At 35.6% G+C, this 23,907-nt stretch overlaps 1 protein-coding gene across 1 annotated transcript in view; it reads left to right on the forward strand.

Annotated features, from left to right (window-relative positions):
- Window positions 1-23,907, forward strand: part of NEGR1 (neuronal growth regulator 1) — a 917,236-nt gene that overhangs the window by 384,883 nt on the left and 508,446 nt on the right. The window lies entirely within an intron of this gene.

Below are 23,907 nucleotides of genomic sequence, written 5' to 3' on the forward strand. Positions count from 1 at the left end.
AAAATATGGTTCACAATGCTTTATACTTTGATTTACTTTCAGTAGATCATAAATCATGCTAGCTAACTTACAATCTCCAAATATAAACAGAATCATCCAATTATTTTACTTTTCTTGCATACTAAAATGTAAGAGCATATTTATCCTCAACACAAATACTTTTCAAGGAAAATATAATTATAATGCTAGTAGAATAGAAAATGTGTATTTTTGCCCTTTTGCATTATATCCTCATGCTTTATAGATAAACCATGTGTTGGTTGCCTAGAAATAGTATACTGTGGAACTCAAAATGACATTGCAGCATTTCTAAGTAAAATTAATAACAAATTATATGATAATGTAGTGCCAGCAAATGCATGTTTTATTCCTATCAGGAAAGCTGAATTTGCAAGTTAGTTGTATTATTTCGGAGTTTACCCTTCAAAAATCAACAGTAAATATTAATTTAGGTACATGGTTTACATTCAGAAAAGATTGTTATTCTACAACTTTATTAATTGAGCTTTATTTCCTCACATAAAGGTAAAACTGTATTCAAACAAAGCTTCAATTATTAGTAAATATTTTAACTTTGTGATAATGATTAAACTTATTAAACAATTAACTTTAGGAAGGAAAGTATAAATTGAAGAGTAAGGCAGTGAATTTCCTCAGTGGTTTTCCTTATTACAAATCATTGAAGACTTTGGTGATGTTCCTTATTTAAAAGCGTATAAGAAAATAATAAAGTTTTCATCAAAGTCCATCGTCATTCAGAGATTATCCAGAGATTCCAGAGGGCAGTTTATCCAGCTTCAAAAAATGACATTAGATTACAAGACACAAACACATTTCTTCAGTTATCCAAGCCTAATCCTGTTCTCCTGTTTAGTTCAGTGCCTTTTGACTTGAGTTTCTAGTTCAAACACTACAAAAAAATTTTATTACATGAGGAAAAGTGCACTTTGATGGTAATATATTTGAGTCACTTGAGATAAAGACATTTTGCTTCTTATATGTTTAAACAATATACTTCTGAACACTAAAAATATCCCTCTTTCCTTTTTTCCATTCTCTCTTATTCCCTGTTAGGCCCATATTTTTTAACCAGACCCCAAATACATATATATATGCATATATATATATGCCCTGCTAATGAAAATGTTAATTTCCGTAGAATTTCTTCATAACTTTATATTACATAGTTTGTTTAATACTGTACACAGTTTTAAAACTGTTACATGCCTTACTTTGGCACTCTTTTTTGCTGGCCAGTATAAACTTTTGGGCACCATTTTACGAAGTACATTTTACAAATGCACTTATTGAATTTTTTATCAGTATAATATTTTGTTCCTCTAGAAAAATATAATTTGTGTTACTGTTTTGATGTGTGTGGTTGGGTCAAATTAAAAGCTAATAATTTTACAGTACTTATGAACATAATTACTTATTAGAAGTTGATTGACATGTGGGCAGTTTTCCAATTACATTAATAAAATTCAGGGAACAAATTAATAGGCTTGTTAGTCAATTCAAGAACTAAATAAATGTCTTAAAAAGTCAAGCCCTACTTAAGCTACATTTCCTCTCAATGAACAAAAATAAACTGATGTGCACATTTCTTCAGTCTCTAAATTTGTTAGGTTGTCTGATACTCAGGAATAGTTGGATCGTTTTGAAGTATATGTTCATTGCCTAATAATTTGTCAAGCCTTGATTCAACAAGATAAAGAAATTTAGCAAGTGAGAGAAAGCTATTTATTAATCACTAATGTCAAACACACATTGGCTGGTAAAAACAAAGCTCATCTTTAATTGTTGAAACTATGTACTCAAGGGAGCTATTTTTAAAAAGTCATTTTAGAAAGGGGGTGATCAAAAGGATATCTTGCCCACACAGACTTTGCGCATGGGAAATTTGTTTATGTTACTGATTTCTCAGAGCTATTAATATCAATAAATGGAATAATGGGGGAGAAAAGACATTGGAGTAGGAGTTGGAAAACCTGGATTCCAATCCTGAATTTTCCCTCACGAAATGGGTAATTCTCAAGCCTCTCTAAACTTCAGTTTTCTCATTTGAAGGAAGAGGACTCAGATCAGAAAATCTTAAGGTCTGTTCTAGTCAAAAGCAAAAATACAAATGACCAGGAAAAAAAAAATCCACTGTGACTGTTTGCTTTTGATTTGAAAGGGAAAAAGTTTTTTAAGTTAAAAAATGAAAAAAAAATATTTCATAACACTTGTATAACACTTGTATTGAGAACCATGCAAACTAATTTTTACACAGTAGCACCTTCTAGTATTTATTCTGCAAGTACGCTTTATTTATCTCCATATTTTTCTTTCACCAACTGAGCTGAACAATGTATGTACTCACAAATTTGAAGAATGTGATGAATTGGAGTTTTGCTTCAAGGGGGTGGAAACTGGCTGATAGATTTAGTAAGAAAATAAATTTTTCATTACCTGTATATAACGCTGTGAAACCAAGTTACCTAATTGTCCAGTGTTTCAAATCATGTGGTGTAGCATTTACTAAGAGTATCTTTCTTGTTCATGAGTATAAAAATGTATGCAGCTCGAATACTTGTTATGAAGGGAGATCCCTATTACAATACTGTTTTGAAACGAAACATAAAATGTAAATGCTTTCCATTCAAATATATAACACAATGGTTTCTACTTTAAGTCCATGTCTAGAGTCTAAGTTGTATACAGCACAAAATAGACACCCCAAAATATTGTATAATAACTGAATATACATACAACAGCCCCAGCCAACACCTCGACTGCAGCCTTGTGAGACTATGAGCAGTTAAGATGTGCCAGGACAGAAACTGAAATAACAAATGTACATTGTTTTAAGATACACACACACACACACACACACACACACACACACACACATACACACACACACACAGACACACACACACACATACACAAACACATTCACACGCACACAATATATGGAACGTTTATCATTCAACTCGTGCCCTTCCAGGGAGACATACTCTAGGTTTTCTCTAGACAGGATAGAAGGAGGTATGACTAGCACATAAGCCTATGAGCAAAATAATTTCTCAAGGGTGTTTAACTTGCTGAGTGTGTTCTAATTTCCTCAGGGTATTTTACTTACCTAAAATATTTGTGATAGACAGGTGCTATGCTTCCCTTTTCAAGGATGGGCTTGTTTTCCTAGCTGCTGGGAGTGCCATCAGCAGACAGCATATAGTGGTCAGCCCTTTCAAAGTTAGCCTCAGCTGTAGAGAGGCAAAGCCTAGTTCTGCCTAGAGCAACAACGTCTGATGACTGATTAAAGCCGGGAGTATAAAAGCCTCTCCCTTCCAGCCCGAGTAGGATAACTCTGATGGGCTATTTTGGCTTGAGAGCAGCTGAAGCTATTGAACAGCATCCACTACAGCTCAACTTCTTGCTCTGTTCAATCCTACCTTCTTCTTTTTCCTTCTCCAGCGATTTATCACAAGACTATTCTCTAATAAATATCCTAATTTTAAATTCCATCTCCTTTCAAGTCAAAGATCCCTAACTATGACCATGTTAGATCCTTGCCTCTGGCTTAGTCACTGTTTAGAGAAAATCTTTGTAAAGTGGAAAGACAACACATTCAAATACCATTCATTATTAACATTCTGTTTTACATTGGTTGGGAATTTAAAGTGGCTTATACCAAAGTATTTAGTACACCAAGGCAATTAGGAGAAATCAGAAGCAAAAGATAAGGTAAGAAGAATAGGATGCAGTCAGATGTAATAGATTATAAAAATTTTTACCATGATTTCTATATATTTTTAGAGCTTGGTAAAATTTTTAGTTCTAAGATTTCTAGCACCCAACACAGAAAGAAAAACAAGATCAGTTATTCATTCCATGGCCCTGAAGGTTAAAACTTCTATTTCTTAGTGCTCTGGTCCTGTTACTCAGGGAAATAATTTGACCGTGAGTCATCTCAGAATATCACTGTGAGCTGTAAGGAATGTTTCAACAGTAACTGTATGGCATGCACAGAACTCATTCATAGGATTGTTCTTTATAACACCTCTCAACATAACCTGAAGTGCAGGGAAGTAGAAAAAAATTGTTTTAATCTAAAAATAAATTTAACAAGATGCTAATTCAATAACAGTGTGATTGCTTTTTGATTATTGCTTAATCTATGAGTAAATTTTAGAGCCTATCCTTCCTGAGTCAAACCTTCACAAATATTATTTCTCTCAGTGGGTCTTTGAATAGGAATTCAGGTAAAGATAGTTCAAAATTATACTTACCAATGAGTATCTGGAGAGCAATTATTCTATGTGGCCACAAGTTTAGAGCCATATTCTTCAAAGACCAGCATATCTTAAATCAAATTCTAACATCCTTTTTATGAATATTAAAGCCCACACAAGGAACACACTGGCAGAGAAAGACACGACACTTCTGCTGCAAGTTGAGCGGGCTGGCAATAACGCAGCATCACAGGACATGGGCCCGCCTTCCTCAAAAGACCCAAAGGGGAGAAAAGCTATAATGGTCAAAAAAGTATGTTAAAATACCACATCCATTAGAAAACTCAAGTCATTGTTCTGCAACAGTAAATACTTCAAACTTTTCAAAAAGCTACAAACGGAAACCAAAGAAAAATATTAGCACTAAGAAAAGTGTAACAGAGCCCATAGATGTCAAAATAGGCAATGTCTGAATGCAATAGCGGTTTAGGACAAAGCCCTCAGACTGGCTCCCACTCTGTTTTATTCAATCTCTATTTATACCTGTGGGGGAGATTAAGATTATATATAGGAACCCCAATTTTGGACCCACTTTAAAACACAAAGACGTGATAAAGACCCAAAGCATATATTCTTAATATTTTTAGTTGGGAAACAAATAATAAACCACCCAAAATAAAAATGGTTCCTTAACATAATTATGTTTCATTATCCCAGCCAAAGAACCTTTAGCTTTAAGGGATGTAACTTTATAGTATATTATCAATAGTTGTAAAACATATTACATTAAAAATTATTATTTTAATTGACATATAATTGACATATAACATTATATTAGTTTCAGGAATGCAACATAATGATTCCATATTTGTATATATTGTAAATGATCACCGCTATAAACCTAGTTAGCATCGGTCGCCATACATAGTTACAAATTTTCTTTTTCCTTGTGAGAAGAACTTTAAGATCTACTCTCTTAGCAACTTTCAAATATACAATCCAGTATTATTAACTGTAATCACTGTTGATTTGCAACCTTGGGAGTTCCTCTGGTGAAATCCCAAACTGTGTCACCGTACACAGAGGGCGAGGAAAGACCTAAGAAAGAGGCAGACCATTTCAGATTGGTAGGTGGCAGCTTTAAGAAACAAGGAAGCTTATATATGAGGCTTGTCTTGAGTGATCACAAGATGAGTAGACCTCCAAACCGACCCGCCAGAATCTTAAAAGTTTATATAGAGGCCTTAACAGGGTTCAGTCATGTATTCAGTTCAGATGGTCCTAACAACACATTGCTCTCTCAAGGCTGCATCCTTGAAACGTCTCCTAGAATGGAAAGGGTAGGCAGAACATACAGGACGGGGGGAGGGGGAGAGGAGCCTCAGATTGCCTGAGTCCAGCCCAAGGGTCAACCTGTTGTCATGTCCTTTCCATGACCTCCTCCAGCAGTCACCGTGCGGTACATTATATCCCCATGACTTATTTACTTTAAGCTGGAATTTTATACTTTTTAATCCCCTTCACCTATTTTACCTTTCTTCTCCCCCAGCCACCAATCTGTTCTCTGAATTTATGAGCTCACTTTTGTTGTTGTTGTTTTTAGGGGAAGAAAATCACCAAAAATGAACTTAGTTTTTGTACAGGATCCGTATCTCTATTTCATTAACTTGATAACAGAGATAAATTTCTAAGATCACCTTATATGTGATGATTAAATATATTATCTGCTTATAGGAAAATATTAATACTTTACTCTCTAAAATTAGGTAACAAGTGATATCAAATAATTGAGATCAAAGTTACATGGATAGGATAGGGGTGTACATACTCTTTGTCGTTCCCTCTTCAGGGAATTCCTACCTATTCTACCATAAATCATTTTTTCCTTACCCCAATTCACATTATGGAAAAGATCCTGTGGGTGGCAACATTCACTGAGTCTGTGCAGACTAATCAGTACCTGAATATACCAATCACTGGTTCAAAGACCAATTAAGTAGGAGAAATGATATAAATAAGGTTGTATTAGTTCTTGCAGATTCTTCCCACAGTGATGTACTAGTAACAGTGGAACCTTACCTAACCGCTCCCCCCCCATTTTTCTATTTATGTTGGTCTGAAATATACAGACTTGTACATTTGTAATTTAGGAAGAAAATAATTTATAAGCTTTTTGGAGCATATCCCTCATTAGTTACTAGGACTGTCATTGTATTCCCCAGATAGTTTATCCAATGGAAACATTTAATCTGTTAATATACATGAGGTAATAGTATTGATGTCCAGAAAGATAATGGTTTGGTATCTAAACAGTTTAGAAAAATTATGCCTAATTTGTGAAATTTGGAAAAAATAAATCCTTCAGGTGTCATTTGTGATCTAGACTTCAGCAAAATTATTCACTCAAACATACCTTCACAGAAAAACTCAGGTCCACTCATCTGAACTTAATATGAACTAGGCCTTTTTAGGCAGTAAAATAATGCCTTAACTTTTAAAATTAATGTATTTTTCAGGTGGACTATTTCATTTTTCATTTCAGACATTCCAGTCTGACTAGAAATGCTATAGTTACATGGCACTGCATATCAGGCCAGCTTCTAAGAAAGCGTTACCTCACTTTTATTTGTGCGTGTATTGACATTGATTAGGTTATTGGTGTAGCTATTAGGGTTCATAAGAGATAAAGTTAATTGAACTAATTTTTAGTGAACTTCTCTTTTGAATATTGGTACTTCTTACAGAATGAACATTTTCTTCTCTTCTAAATATTCTTTTTTTTCTTTTATAGTCTTTAGAAAAGATTATTGGCCATTACTTTTCTGCAATTGAGATAAAAGCATTAGCAGAAAGAGAAGGTAGATTTCATTAAGTAGTATTTTTCTTTGAAAAAGATTTTCTCTGTTAAGTGTAGTGATCATATATTCCTAACCAAAACTTGAAGTTATATATATATTGTTTAATACAAGAGATGTATTAGAACAGTATTGTAGATCAAAACTGTGCAAAATCCAAAATACTGCCTACTGTACACAGAGGGGATTAATAAGTAGGTGATATTTTCTTATAAACTTTCAATATGCTGTCCTTTGTGAATGAGAGAGAGATGGGAAAGTGCAAGAAAAAATAATATTTATAGATATTGCGTACTGTTGAATTCCATCTGAACCACCCGTTTTTCTTATAGAAGGAATTTCGTGAAAACTACTGCTGAACTTTGTGAATCGGTAACAACAAGAGGAACAGTGTTAAAATTAAATAAGAATCTTTTTTACTAGTGAATTGTGCCAGCAAGGAAGGTTCTACTTCAGTACATCTGTTCTACACATGACTTGGATCAGTTTTTGAGGAGTGGCAGAAGAGGGACAAGGAAATCTCAAAAAGTTGTATAGTTTGTGGTCAGTGTTGCAGAGGAGCAATTCTGCTTTCCTTTGTCCTTCTCATAAAGGTTTAAGTTTTGAATCATGTTGGCAAGTATTAAGTAAAAGGATACCTGAGAATGGGATGTATAAGAAGAGGAACAATATTTATTGCTCATTTTGAGACTGAGTAAATCAGTATTTCTGGTTTGGGTAACAGAGTTAAAAATGCAATTTGAAAGTATTTTAAAATAGTTAACCCTTTAAGCAAGATTTGCTGCCCTTTAAAAGTCCCTTCAATGATTGATGTGTATTCATTCTGGTTCTTGAAACACATAGTTTGATAAGTATCTCAAGGCTCAGACTGATCATATTTTTATTTTCTTGGTAATTCTGTTTTGGATTTGTGTGTTGTATTTCAGAACAGTTATATTTGTTGCCTATCTTAGAATATCTTTATTTTTTCCTAAAAAAAACAAAGAAAACAACTGTGTATGTAATACCTGTCAAATCCCTGTGCAATGTACACCATCAGTATGAAAAGCTCTCTATAAATAAAAGATAACCAAGCTTTAGCTGGTCCACTTATTTTGAGAAACCCTGCAAAGAAAATCAAAGTCTGGTGAAATAATTTGTCTTCTCCTAGGAAGTCATTACAATAGGATTTGATCTATGAAATAATTTTACTGTTTTCTTCTCCAAATTATGTGTACAATTGCTACCAAGACAATTAGGATTTTACCATTTTCATTAACTAAATTCTGAATGACATACCCCTTGTAACCTTTATGTAGGATAAAGATAAAATTTAGCAGAGGAGAAAATTTGAATCTGCTAATGATATTGTTTATCTTATGATTTGTAGCAGAACAATAAGAATTAATTATGTTTAGTGCCAAGAGGAAAATGGGCACAATTAAGACTGGTGACAAAGTTCAGTTTGCAGAATCAGCGTCACTCTATGTCCAGACACCTCTCTGCCCCATACCACTTCCCTCCCATTCCTTCAGCATTCCTTTAGTGATCTAGTAAGAGCAGTAGAGAGACACAGGAAAGGTGGATCGTGCACCTGCACTAAGCTGTCAGAGCTTGCTAACCCACATTAGTAGGCTTGAATCTAGACCAATGGTTCTTAAACATTTTGTGTTCATTAACCTATTTGAAAATCTGATGAAACCTGCAGACCTGGTCTACAGAAAGTATACATACCCTCTACATTTTACAAACTTCTTTATGTGAGCAGAATGCTCATGGACCCCCTAAATTTATCCATGGACTCTAATTAGAACCTCAGTTTACTCCTTGAGGGTGAGGACTGGGTCTTAATCCCTTTTGACTCCCAAACATCCAAGACAGTGCCTGACAAATATTAGGGACTCAGTAGAGACTTATTGGTTGTACATGTGTATGTACTTCTTTCTCCCTGGCTTCATGCCAATCACTTTGCTTAAGCTGTGACTTAATATATTGATGCTATCTTTAGGGCATAACACCAAGAATGCTGACATAACAGGAAAAATTTTAAATTAAAAGGATTAGTTAGGCATTCATGACTTAGTTTGCTTATTTTTATTCCAGGTCATAGCACCCTTATCCTCTGCTAATCCCCATGTTTTCACAAATGCAGAATAGTGATTGCATGTTGTAGTGAAAAAATAATAAATGGGATACCAGCATTTTACAAAAAAAATACATTTTCTCCTAGCAATGTTATTTTGAGAATAAAAATATACTTTATATGGAACAGAGTTACTACAAAGATTATAGGCAAGGGTTCCTAATGCCAAACCCAGGTAAGGGGCTAACACGTTAAAAGGGCCAAGAATAACACAATTAGAATTTCCTCTCAGGTATTTCACTTATTCTTTCAGATATTGATTTGAGCAAGTGGGTGTGAGGATGTGTTTTAAAACGGTATGTTGAAGACTTGAGGAAGGAGAGATTTCAGAGCTATTTGTCAGTGCAAAGTTAACACATGTATATGGTTTTCATGTGCTTAGGACCCTACCTTGTAAAAGGTAGTCTGTTTTAAAAAGACATCTAGGATTAACTCAGTTTAATTTTTAAAAAATGCTTGGACAGTCCCACTTTAATTCAATACCCCACTTTAATTCAATACCTACTATGTACAAATAACTTTGCTAAAAATTGCACATGTATTCTTCCTTGTGGTAAGCAAAATAATGGTCCCCAAAGATGACCATGTCTCAAGGGGAATTAAGATTGCAAATCAGCTGACCTTAAAATAAGGACATTATTTTGGATTATCCAGATGGGTCCAAAGAAATCACGAAAGTGCTTAAAAGTGCAAGAGTGAGGCAGAAGAAGAGAATCAAAGGAAGACATGACTGTGGAAGTGGATCACAGTGATGGAATGTGAGAAGTACTCAAGCCACCACTGCTGGCTTTAAAGATAGAGGAAGGGGATCATGAACAAGGGAATATGGGGACCCTAGAGAAGCTGGAAAAGGTAAGGAAGTGGATCATCCCCTAGAGACTCCAGAAGAAAACACAGCTCTGCCAACACCTCAATTTTCACTAAGAGACACTTATTTCGGACATCTAACCTATAGAATTATAAGATAAATTTGTGTTGGTTTAAGCCACTCTTTGTGGTAATTTGTTATGGCAGCAAATAGGAAACTAATACACACACACACACACACACACTCTCTCTCAAAAATATAAAATACTTTCATACCTATCTAGAACAGGGTTTCCCAACCTTGGCACTATTGACATTTTGGATCATATGAGTGTGTGTGTGTGTGTGTGCGTGTGTGTGTGTGTGTGTATGAGGTGGAGGGAAAGAAATTTTCTGTATATTGTGAAATATTTAAGAGCATCTCCGGCTGCTATATATTGAATATTGTGACCCCCCCCCCAAATTCATAGATTGAAACCTAATGCCCAAATTTATGATATTAGGACATGGGGCCTCGGGGAGGTGCTTAGGTCACAAGGATGGAGCCCGCAAGAATGCATTTAGTGTTCATATAAGAGAGATCCCAAAGAGATCCCTCCCCCTTTCTACCATGTGAGATTACAGTGAAGAGACAGCCATCTAAGAAGTGAGCTCTCACCAGACACCAGATCTGCCCGTGTCATGATTTTGGATTTCCCAGCCTACAGAACTGTGAGAAATGAATATTTGCTGTTTGTAAGCCACCCAGTTTATATTTTCCGATGGCAGCCCGAATAGACTTACTACACTGGCCTCAGCACCTAAGACACTAGTAGCATTCTCTGGTTGTGACACTCCAAAGTATCTCTAGATATTAACAAACATCTGCTGGGGTAAAAATCACCCCAGGTTGAGAACCACTGGACTAGTAGAAAAGATAGACACAAGCTTTAATTCTCCACTGTGTGGCAGGTTGTAACAAGTTCCATGAAAGTACAGATCTTATCTCTGAAAGCCCTACCCTTAGTGAATACAATAGGGGCGGTCATGTAATTGGGGCTAAAATAAATATTTAATAAATGATAGAATGAATGAGTGAAGCCCTTTAAGAATACAAGCCAGCCAATAACCAGACAAAGTTCTTCTGAATTTTTTTCTTATTCAGTAATTATTTGGGTTATATCTCCCTTCGAAACTAGTTAAAACCAATATTCTCCTAAGTAGTCTAGTGTGGCATAGGCGTTGGATTGACCTCAGGTGATATCCAGCTCTTATATTTATAATATATATGAAGTTGGTTCTAAGTGACACCATCTCTTTAAGACTCAATTTCATTTGCTGAGAAGTGAAAAATAATACCCAACATTCTGGATGACTGTGAAAATTAAAAAAAAAAAAAAAATAGATATATAAGAAATTTCTCAAAGTGTCTGATTCAGAGTAGGTATTCAAAAGATTTTACCTTCTTTTTTCAGTGAGCTAATAATGTACAGATAGATTCTTTCCTCTTTTTTCCTTTGAATTGGGATGTAATTGAGATTGTTCTCATTGATTTCAAGTGATTTTTATTTAAGAATTAGACAATGAAGTTGATCTGTAAAATACTGGTAAAATTAATTACTCTTCCTTCCTGTGGAGAAAATCCATGTGAAAAGATATAATAAATTTATACCAATGTCAGGGTTTTGAGCTACAGTAATTGGAAAAATATTGTACATTAAGGAAAAAAAAACTACTACCTAATATGAAAGAAAAGATATGATGGCAGTCATTTTGCCTATTTGATCTCAGAGCCATTCTTTGCAACTCTTTTGCTATGTTTTGTATCATGGGGTTGGCTGAACCCCACGGTTCAGGCTTCTGTGTTTTCTAGCAGCATTCACCCAGTGAGAGACACCGGCAAGAGTTGGGACCGAAGGGAGCAGTCAGGCTATTTTGCTGTCTCATTGCCCCAGGCCTTTCTCCTCCTTGGCTCCAGCTTCCCTTGGACAGCCCATCCTCCCACTGGCACAGCTCACACCAGGCAGTCCCCTGCTGTAGATCTAGCTACTGATGAACAGTCCCCACCTCTGGTATCTGGTAATGATACCTGCCTGTAGGAGTATTAGTGGCTTCTTGTTACAAATCTCTGAATTGCCTCATCTTCATATATTTTGTCATCTTAGCCCTTCATTACCTGTGTAAACAGTTCCCTGTATTAAACCCCCTTTATTTGAAATACTTAGATTGGTTCCTGTTTTCCTGACTGGATCCTGACTGATACAGATTTTTTCCTGTAATGTCAAGTGTTTCCTACTTGTAAGTACTCTTAAGAAGTATGTTTTAAGCTCTACAATCTATATAGGTAACTGTTTTATATAATGATAATTACCTCTTTACATTCTGGAAAAATATATATCTATATATAATTCCTGAGTATAAAAAGCAAATTTAAAAACAAATTGTAAAATTAATTACACATATATTGGGATCTCAGATTTACTAAACTAATTATCAAAAAGTAAGATGAATTAGAGAGAAAAGCTAAAAGTATGCATAATTATTAAATGCTGGCATTTATGTGAGCCTTGGGCTTCTCTTTATTAGCTTTCTGGGTGCAATTATCATTAACATTTCAGTTGCATCTTTAATGAATATTAGAACTACAAATACACAGTGGCATGAGTGGTAACGGCAGTCTTTTATTATCCACACAGACTGCAACTTTAAGAAAAATAACTTAAAGAGAGGCTGTAGAGCTGTGGTTGTATATTTACCCTGGGAGCTATGAGCTGTCCAGCAATATTCCGGGCCTTGATCTTTACAGCTGCATCTGTGCCTTGTGGGAAAACTAATGAAAAGCAATTTGGGACTCTTTCCCAGTAAACCAGTTACCTGACTTTGGACACTAAATCTAATGCAACCAAGGCATATTCTTTAAGTTTTTGCCTTTGGCCGAGCATTGTTCTAGGAGTTAGGAAAACAAAACAAAGTTCTACAAATAAGAATTAGCTTTTCCCCTCAAGGAACTTACAAACCAGTGGGGCGATACTGACATGAGGTAAATGAGTGCCCTAAAGTGTGACTGGAGCTGGGACAGATGTATATGCAGGGTACATATGAAAGAAGTAGTCCTCTTTTTGTGGAGGGGCATAGCTAACTTTTGTAGTGAAACGGTTGGTGGGGAGAGGGGCTTGAGGTTTGATTACAAGGCAGGAAATAATGGTTAGCTATAGGAAACTACTTGAAAGTTACTCTTAGTATGCATAATAAATCATTCGGAGCTAAATGAGATGCTACTTCAAGACCCAACAAGTGCTGAAGAAGCAGTTAGAAGTAGGATACCACGTTGCCTTGTTCCATGAAATGAAGTGAGGGTTGGGGGAATGCGCAGTTTGAAAACAAGACCAGCTCTTCAGATTAGGAGAATGGCTCCATTAGAGCATTGCCATAAGACATCCTGTAGAAGTGCTGCTGACAAAGAAATGCTCAAATGTGCAGCTCCTGAGAGATCAAGATGCTGCTGGAGGTTGTTTGAGCATGTGAGCAGCAATGCGACTCTTGGGGAGCAGCTGTAGGAGGCGGTAATTGCTGGGCTTAACTGCTGACTGGAGCTATTCATTGCCGAGAGGAGCAGCTGTCATGAGTTTCAGCAGGGAGCCCTGGGGAGCCACGGCTGGGAGGCTGGGAACTTCCTCAGATTAAGAAGCTGCCACAGGAAGCAGCAGTTGTGAGTGTCATCATAGGGAACTTTAGAGTTATCCATCCAGCTCCACCATCTCGGCAGTTGGCGATGGTGGAAACACAGTCTTACATATATAAAGAAAGGATGAAAGATTGACAAGATTGACAAAATAGGTTTGAGATTTTTAAATAACAAGTTTCTTCAAACTCTGCTACAGGCTTCCTTGGCTGACATGGTATGACTTTTTGTTGTCGTTTGTTTGTTTATTGAGGAACATTTTTACCCTAGAGAGTAGCTATTATACTGGCCAAAACAAGGTGATACAATTGTAAATTGAGGGATTCTTTAACCTTAGGACCCCTAATAGTGTGTGTGAAATTTGGTATTTTTTGATATTTTTACCCTGGGAAGAGTGACTATCATTTTTATCCTGGTCTCAAAGTTCCTGACATTAAAATAGGTTAAGATTTTTTTTTGCGTTAAGAAGACAGAGAAGGTCAGCCAATGGAGAACTTGGTAACATCTGTCAACAACTTAACCACAAAAGGCACTATTGTTTAGCTGATGAATTTATGCAATCATCATGTTGAACAGTGTCTAGCATTACTATGAGGATTCCCTCTTGAAATGTGTGGGATAATATACCACATTAGGTGCATTAGTGATTGAATTTCATCTTTTTGGCTTAGTATATAGGCTGAGCCAAAAAGGCTCAGTAAAATGGGCGAAATAGAAGCAGAATAACAGATTTAAAATTTTTTATTTGGATGGAACAAAATTCTGGTGTAAGGACCTGAGAAAGAAAATCCAGTTGGAAAACTATTATGATGGTCCACACCTGAATGAGCCTCTGAGAACTAGTGTGGATACCATGGAAATGGAAGAAGGGTATGGAGGTGGAGATGTTTACCTTGTAAGTGTGACCACTTTGATTTCTAAATTTTAATATATCTAATAATATTTTTGTTTTGTTACAATCTTATAGTGTTGTTGAAAATCACTCCACTTAGAAAATCATTCCATTTAGAAAAATTCCACGTAGATTGAGCCACATGGTAGTCAGTTACCCTGGCTTTAATAGATACTTCATTGCTGTAGTTTTAATCGATAAACTTGACCTTCAATCTTTGCCTGTTATACAATCTGTTCTGAGCAAACAATGAAATGAAGTGAAGTGAGTCAGGCTTTGAGTATATTAGTGAATTGGGGTTTGAGTGACCAAGAATGAAATGTCAGAATAACAACACAAAGGAGAAAATGCAATTTTTTAGGTTCGGCATAACATACTCTCTTTTGTAAAAAGAGCATTTTAACAGAACAGCTATGTGTAGTTTTCAAAGTAACATAAATCTACCCTTGAAGTGCCTGACCTCCTAAAGAGTCCTGGAAATAGTTACTCTAAGTCTGCTCTGGACGAATAAAAATTGCTCTCAAAGGTATTTATTTAGCTGATGAAGACACCTTGCAGAGCATTTGAACAATTATTTGAAGGCAGAAAACATTCCACGGCTCATCCATCTCTCGTGGAGAGTTGTCAGCTTTGCATACCTTGGAGTGTTTTTCCCATCTCCAAAGGAGACACTGCCCCACTTTCTGAGACTTGGCATGTGGTTGGGATTACTGCAAGGCTTTTGAGCTTGCAGTTCACACAGCCCACTTGTCTTTGACAGTATGATATGTTCCTCTTTTAACTCCGCAGTACACAGCAGTGAGGTCTCTCTTAAAGGCAACCTAACTGAATCTGTGCTTTCTGAAGTGTGGTTTGTTATCCACGTTGGCTGCTGCCAAAATATGATATGACTGACTTTTCGCATTTGCATGTAGTTGAAAAATTGGTGTGGCCTTATCAAGATTAAAAGGAGGGAATGTATGAATCCCTGGACATTTTGAATTCACAAAAAGTTTTTGGAACGTACTTAAGGCTTAAAATATGGAGTTAATCAAATGGGAAGACCTATATATTTCAGAAGCAAAATGATCTCTTATTTTGTCCCTTCAAGATAAGTGAAGGGGTTAGACTTCTGGTCCATCACCTTCTGAAAGAACAAGAGTTATTTGTTATACTTATTATTAAAATGTTATATTACCGTTCAAAGAAAACTAACTATACCAGTTTGATTTAATGTGCTTCATAATTTTTCAGTTCTGTCCTTGTCTGACTGCAGTACTTAATATTCCATATCATCACCATAAAGTGATATTTACGAGTAGCCATAGGGCCCAGGTGCTGTGCACTTTGCCAAGAGTGGCCACGGTCCTCTCTGACTACTACATAAAACCAAGAACATTGACACAGCAAGAGCTATAGCGGGCATATGCATATACATGAAACACTGAGAAGAAAATGTTACACCGACCTCCAACTTTCTCTGTTTCCTGGACTGCTGTTGTCAATCAAATAATCAAAAATTGCCCATCACATACATCCCCTTTGCCTGAGCCCAGTGAAAACATTGCATGTGACTGAATAAAACCCTAGGCCTATCATTTAGAATAGTCTGTCTAATGAAAAGAACTGTGTATTTGGGATTGAAGCATTTCCGGGTTTGGTATTTTGACCTGATGATTCTACACGTATTCTTCACATTTTCAGTGTTTCATGATGAATGAGTACTTTTTAAGGATGTCCGTACTACCTTGAACTTTGCCACCAAATTGGTTGTTGCTTATTATCCTGATGGTTAGTAAGAAGAACATAAGACACTTTGTTTCTAATAAGACTCATTATGCTTTTCACCTTATACTTTATTTGATTTTACAAATTACAAAATTAACAAGGAATTACGAGAACATCCAATAGTATAAAACAAGCTTTTAAATAAATGATTAGAGTTTGAAGCTCTCTCTCTAGGAAGCAGTATGGCCAGAATGGCAAGCAAACCCCTCACTGCCTGCTTCCCCCAGTGCAACCGTCCCTTCTGTCCCCTTCTCTTCTTTGTCCACCCTTACCCTATGGGAGTACTGACTATCTTGCTGTGCCCTTAAAGAACCTTGGTGTTTCACACCTCTGCATTTTTGTTCTCTCTTGAGCCCTCTAAGCAGAATTAATCACCCCTTCTCTGAGTCCTCTTTGACCCTTTCCACCCTTCTGTCATAGCCCATTATTGGTTAATATATCTGTGTTTCTGGCTAAAATGTAAACCACATGAGGATAGGCAATGTGTTTTATTGATAGTTCTCAATGAATATGTTCATAATGAATTAATTTATGCTGTCAAGATATTCCTGGTGAATTTAAGGTTCTTGCATCTTTGCAGAAAGAATTCGGAGACAAGACAGGGAGGTTAAGAAAGTAAGGTGAGAATTTATTTAAGCAAGAATATGCTCTCAGAGGGAGAGCGGGCAGACAGCTGCTGCCCTGGGTTTCTTTGGCAAGCCTGTTATGAGGGGCACACAAATGAAGGGGCAGAATATTCACTGGGGAAGGAGGAGTTTGGGGATCGTATTCCCTGATTTTCCCAGCTCCATCCTCCAGAGGGGAGGAGGGATTTTTGTTCTTATTGAGCTTAGGTCACAAGTGTCATGGTGTTGGTGCATAATGGGTACTTCTTATCTGCAAGGCTGATTTTATTATAATGAGAGCATAATGAGCAATAGGTTACGTTCTGATGCAGGAGATTCTCACCTTTCCTCCCCACCTTTCTTTGTCTGCCTCTCACTTATCACCCAAAATGTGTGGTTTCCTGTCAGTCTGGAGGTTCCTGCTTTTCTTTGCCCATGGACGCTGCTGTTTACAGGATGCGTGGTTTCCTGCCACCGGGCCCCTGCCCCCATTGCTCTGCTCTTACCTAGCTACATGCCTGCCTTAACAATAGCTGATATGAATCAGCTAATAGAACCATGCTTTGTAGAGAAAATGGCTTCTCCAGCATTTTGGTGCCATTCCATGCGCATACACAGTGGAAAGGGGTAAAATGTTAGACAGGTGGACCTGAACCTGGGTCTTGGCTCTGCCTCTTAGTGTCTGTGTGAACTCAGGACTGAGATACTTAATCCCTAGATTTACTTTAAGAATTAAAAGATGAAATGTGTTGTGTACTGGACACAGAGGCAGTACTCAATAAACTGTTATAAATCACTGTTATTACTATTTGTAATGAAATTCTTTTAAAAGATTTATATGTGCATTTATAGTCAGTTGAAAAGGTCAGTGATTCATTTCAACTCCTCAGTTTCTCCTCGTTTTTGTCCCTCTAACTTCTTATTTAATAGATGTATTGAATTTCATTATAATAATTATTAGCTTCCTGTTCCTCTAATTTACTGTTTTTCTATTTCTTTTGTTTTGGAGGGGGATGACAGCACAACACAGAAAATTGCATACACCAAGCCAGCCATTTTTCAAATTTGTAATGACAAAAAGGCTTCTTGTCAGACCTAAATGTGTTAAAATGACACCCAGCCATGTTGCTTATTAGAACTAATGAGATACTTGCCAACCTTTTTATTTTAGACCAGTCATCTCCCGGCCTGACAAACAAAACAATTAGAAAAATATATTTCATTGTTTGGCCTCTAACTTTCATAACAACAGACTAATTGTAGACCATGTTGTTGGAAAAACTTTTGTTGTCAACTAAAGGAAACAAAAAAAGACTTGACAGCAGCCAAAAAGTCTTTTATATACAAAATGGTAAACATTACCAATAGCCAAAATAAGAACACAAGAGCAAATAAATCCATCAATTAAAATAGGTGGTAATAGGCACTGATTTCCTAGTAAAATTATGTCAGCATGGGTTTCTATGTGGAACTACTCAAAAGGGAGGCACAATTATTTCACAGTTATTTCTTACTCATAACATAAGTAAGAAACAAGGAGAAAGAGAGACAGTGATAGTGAAAGGGAAAGAGATAGAGATTACATTGACTGTGGTAGTTCCCAACTCCTACCCTCCATCAGGAGGCCATGCGAAGGAAGCACTGTATCTTTCCATAGGACCAAATACTGTAGTGCTGTAGTGCTTGGATGCTTGTATAAAATCCTGGGAAGAATAAATTAACACCCATAAGTTTCCATAGGAAAGACAGAGAGGCTTACGTTAATGGTAAATGAGAGTAAAAGCACCAAGTGGCAGCACCAAACTTAAAATCATATGAAAAGTGGGATGATCAGATGAATGGCAGTAATTTAGAGCATCTGGTTTTCATTGCCTATACCTACACCATCTCATCAGCAGATGTCCCACAGTCTTGAGAAGTTATAGGTGAAAAGGGGATAAAAAACGTAGTATAGTGTATTACAAGCACATGTTTACTTAATATATAAAGATCCTGAACCTCTATAGATTCATTTTGTTCATGAATTTCCAAAAGTTCTGATTAATGGGGAGAAACTATGTACCTGTTTCTATTTGCTTGGTTTAGTTTCTTCTTTTGTTAAGTCGTCAAATTTCCTTATGAATATTATTTTTATATACTCGTGTCTCCTGAGAGGCAGCCTACAGAGATGTTATGACTTTGTTGGCATACGTTGGAAATTCAGGAGCAAGTGGTATTTACAGTTAATTTATCCATTCACAGCAACAAGGTTGTGCCTCACTTACCTCTTCTGTGAAATATAGGTGGAAGAAAAAATGGGGGAAAGAAAAACAAAAAGGATTAAGTTGATCGTGCATTAATGTAACAATCACCTAAATTTTGATTGTTTAAGTAAAGGATGGGTGAAGTATATCTATGGTGAGACTGGCCCCAGGGTCCTGTCTTTTTTTTTTTTTGTAGTGTAGTTGATTTACAATGTTGTGTTAGTTTCAGGGTCCTGTCTTCATGGGTGCTCTGCCAGTATGTTCCGATAGGATACAGATAGTAATGTGAGTTGGATCTGAAAGAGTTAATTCTCACTCAGGTTTGGTATCTCAGAATCATATCCTAGGTTGACCATAAACTCTGGTCTCAAAAGCCAGAAATATCTCACAATCTTCTCATATTGTTGAAATTAGAATGTCTTTGTTTTAAATTTAGCATTTGTTATGTTAATGGAGAGGATGTTGGTAATGTGATCAACTCTTCAAAGAGAAATTTATACCACTGAGGGATTAGAGACATGCTGGGAAAAATATCCTTTGTCTTGCATACACCAAGGGGTATACTTATTTCTCAGTGTGTTTTTTTTTTTTTTCTCCTTTTCTTCAGAAGAAACACTTTGTGTTACTAGGGTTTGCAACCATGTGTTAATGACTGTAAAATAATGAAATTCAGGAATGGCAGCTCTATCTTTTTTCTTTTGTGTGTATGTGCCATCCATTCCTTTGTTATAAAAGATTAGAAAGTGCTGAACAACTAGAAAGAAAATAATTGGAAATGAAATCAGGATAAAATGAATAGAAAAAATTCTCATCAGTTGATGAAGGCATGTCATTTGGCATTGGAACTTCTTTCAGTTTTAACATATTGTCTCATTCCTTCAAAATCTAACCTCTAAGATTGAGAAATCCAAAAATAAGAACAAAACGGGCATATCATGCAAAAAAATATGGGCTTAGAAGTGACATCATGCAGACCTCTCTTCTTGTCCATTGTAAATGAAGAGTAAAAAATGTAATGCAGAAAAGGATTGCCTTTATATTTTACTAAATATAAGAGAGGCTAGAAATATTTGAATTTAGAGTATAGAGTATACCTTTAATATTATTCAAACTTATATGAGGATTCCCTCCAGAGACTTGTACTGAATCACATGTATCAAACAATTATAATTAGTGCTCAAGATACATCAGAGAAAGAGAAAATTATTTTAAAGAATAAAAGTGGAAATTATTACAATGTATGTGAAAATATTCAATCTAATAGTAACTACATTTCTATAAATATACCTGCATATATGTATGTATAAAGAATATATTGGAGGGAATATGGTAGACCAGATCATTTCCTAAAATGTATTCTTTGGAGCAATGGTTCTAAACCTTTTTCCGTAGTAAAAGGAATTTGAGTAAGTTTAAATACTGTGAATACTATACTCCCCTCTAAAACATACTCATAGTAAAAGTACATAGAATTCTCTAAGAGCAGTTTTTTTATTGTAGCATCTGTGGTAGTTAAAATAATGGCCTTCAAAGTTGTCTATGTCTTAATCCCTGGAACCTGTGAATATGTTACCTTTCATGGGAAAGGAGAGTTAAGGTTGAGGACAGAATTAAAGTTATTATCACCTGAATTTAAAATAAAAAGATTACTCTAGGGATTATTTGGGTAAGTTCAGTGTAATCACAAGGACCCATGAAACTGGAAGAGAAAGATAGAAAATGAGGTCAGAAAAACTTCATGTGAGAAAGACTGACCTGGCTTTGAATTTAAAGAAAGAAGCCATGAGCCAACGAATAGGAGGAGATTCTAGAAGTTGCCAAAAACAAGAAAATGCATTCACTGCTAGAGCTAGAAGGCAACCATGCCTACACTTTGATTTTAGCCCCTAAGCCCAGTGTTAGACTTCTGACCTACAGAAATGTAAGATAATAAATTTGTGTTGTTTCAAGCCATAAAGCTTCTGGTAACTTGTTTCAGTAGCCATAGGCCACTAAAATACTAGCTATGGCTGTTTGAGTGATTACTATATGCCAGACACCATGCTAAATGCTTAATATCCATTATATTATATTTAATCAATCCAAAAAGCAATAAAATGTTACAATTATCCCTATTTTATGAACAAGGAAATTGGGGAGGAACTAATGTAGGTTGGGCAAACTATGCAAAATAACACAAATAGGAATTATAAGAGCTGAGGCTCAAAGACTGACTACAAAATTTATGCTTTAAATTTATTATTATTCAATTCAGTTTTTACCAAACTTGTTTGACCCTAAACCTTTTCATTTCTCTCCCAGTGTAGCTGTTTATTTTGGGAAACCCTAGTACAGTAGAAAGAGAGTACACTTAAGACTAAAAGATCCTAATTCCAGCTTTGCTACTAAATACCCATATAACCTTGGCTAAGTAATCTTGGATTTCTTGGCCTCAATTCCTTCAGGTATTGATGTCCCCAGAACAGTGCCTGCTGTCCTGGGGTTTTGAATCCATTATTTAGCTTTATTCATGCCTACAGTTAAAAGTGTTTTGCATCCATCATCTTACTGCATTACTTACAACAATTCCCTGAGGATCAATAAATAGGTATCATTATTTCTGTTTCACACATATAAAAACATTGCAATACAAAATTCTTACAAAATGCTTTATTTTCTATACCAATCTAAGCACTGATAAAAGTAATATATTGCCAGTCATCAGTGTATACTTTAATCAAAAACATTAAATAAATGTAATTGACTAACGTACTTTCTTAGTTTTCTTTTGTAACATGTTTGATGTGCTTACATCTGGAGAAGGAGTTCAATAAAAGATTACCAATAGAATGATATTTCTTTTACTAGGGTGATGCTAAACTTGGATTTTTTTTTTTTTTTTTTAAAGCACTACAGGAAATTCTGGCTAAAAGTCAAGGCTCTAGAATAGCCTTAGATATGGTCACTTAACCTCCTCTAGAAGCTTATGATTTTGCCAGATAAATTGAACATAGCTTTGAATGTAATTGTATTTATTAATTGACTAGAATAGTAGGCAGAGCTGTAAAACAGAAATAGAACTGATTTCCAAATCAAATTACCTGGACTTCAATTTCTACTCTACCGTGATTAGCATTGTTACCTTTAGTAGACAATTTCAAGTTATATAATCAATCAGGGTCAGTTTAATCATCTGTAAAATGAGTATAATCAGTGTTCTTTGATTCTCAGCACCTTATAGGTATCTAAGCATTTCATCTCATTACCCATATACCTCTAAAACTGGTTTGGACTAAGAGCCTTTCCAAAGTTTTCTAGTATTTAAATGTTCATACTTCAATTTTAGCTGTTTGCCTATTTATCCACTGGATTCTAAGTGTCTGAAAAGTTGAGATGATGTCTTATTTAAAGTTTATCATCAGCATCTAGCATGTGGTCTGGCCTCCAATAGGCGCTTGTTAAATATTTGTTGAATACATGAGAATCTTCACTGAATATTACTTGGCTGACTTATAATGTCTGCTTTTGTGTAGTTACTTTTAAAAATCAATGATGAGGAGAGAAACTTTTTTAAAAGATACAAGATGCACTGTCCTATTCCATCTGTTGATTTTTGTTTTAATTTTTTCCTTCTTTTTCTGTAAGCAACTAATCATGAATTGAATCTAACATTTAAGTAAATATCTATATTTTTATAGAGTCTATGCATAACCACAATGATGACTTTGATTAAACATGCTTAATATTTCTGATGTAATATTTACTGTCTTTTTGTGGTAAATAAATCCTTCAAACACCTTCTCAATATTAATATATCGATTCAGTATTCATAGTGTTTGTGAAGCCTAATTTATTTTCCCAATCTGGCCTAGAGAGACAACATTTGGAACTAACAAGATAAATCTTATACAGATTTGTGTAAGGTGGAACAAAATAAATATTCAAAAGACTTCTAAAATCACATAAAAACCCCTTTTCACTTAAAACTGACAATTCATTACTCTTAAATTGTGGATACTTGAGTGGGATGTCAGTTTCAGTTATAAAATTAACTCACTAGTGCCAGCCACTGTTATCATCTTGTCCTAGCTCAGAACAAAGAAAGCAAGATGGAAGAAATTTCTTTTGAATATAGAAGTGGTTTGGTGAGATTAACCAAACAATAACAAAGCAATAAGAGTCAACAAACACAAGGAACATTAAAAAGCTATGTTTTATTCCAGGGTATATCTTTGAAGAAATGTATAATTGAATTTTCAGAATCATGCCCATTTTCTCCACACTCTTTTATTTCCGGTCCTATTTTGTCTGATTGGTGCAATACTTTACGAAAGAAAAACCACCAGCCATTTCAAATAGACTCCTGCAGATATGCCCTGCTATATGGCAGCATGAAGCAATGCCTTCTCTAAAGTGTACTCTCTGTAAATTGATCAGTGCATCTTTCTTCTTTAGGATTGTGCCCACAGAGCACTGTTGCAAAGACTTAATTGTTTTGAAAGCTTCACAAGCAATCCAAAGGGAATTCTCCAAGTACCTCAGCAGCAAGAGTCCTTAAACTTCAGTTAATACTATTGGGAGTTCCATGTTTAAAAACCTGAGTGCTTTCAAATGATTTGCCCTTTGTCAACATTGTTAAACTTTACACTATTTTAAGAACATATGTGTATTTAAGAAATAAGGGAAGATAAGTCAGCTTATTTCCTTAGAGTTAAGAAAAGAAGAGAAATAGAAATTATCCCAAAATTCTTTAGGG

The sequence above is a fragment of the Eubalaena glacialis genome, chromosome 3 (genome assembly GCF_028564815.1).
Source record: "Eubalaena glacialis isolate mEubGla1 chromosome 3, mEubGla1.1.hap2.+ XY, whole genome shotgun sequence".
NCBI lineage: Eukaryota > Metazoa > Chordata > Mammalia > Artiodactyla > Balaenidae > Eubalaena > Eubalaena glacialis.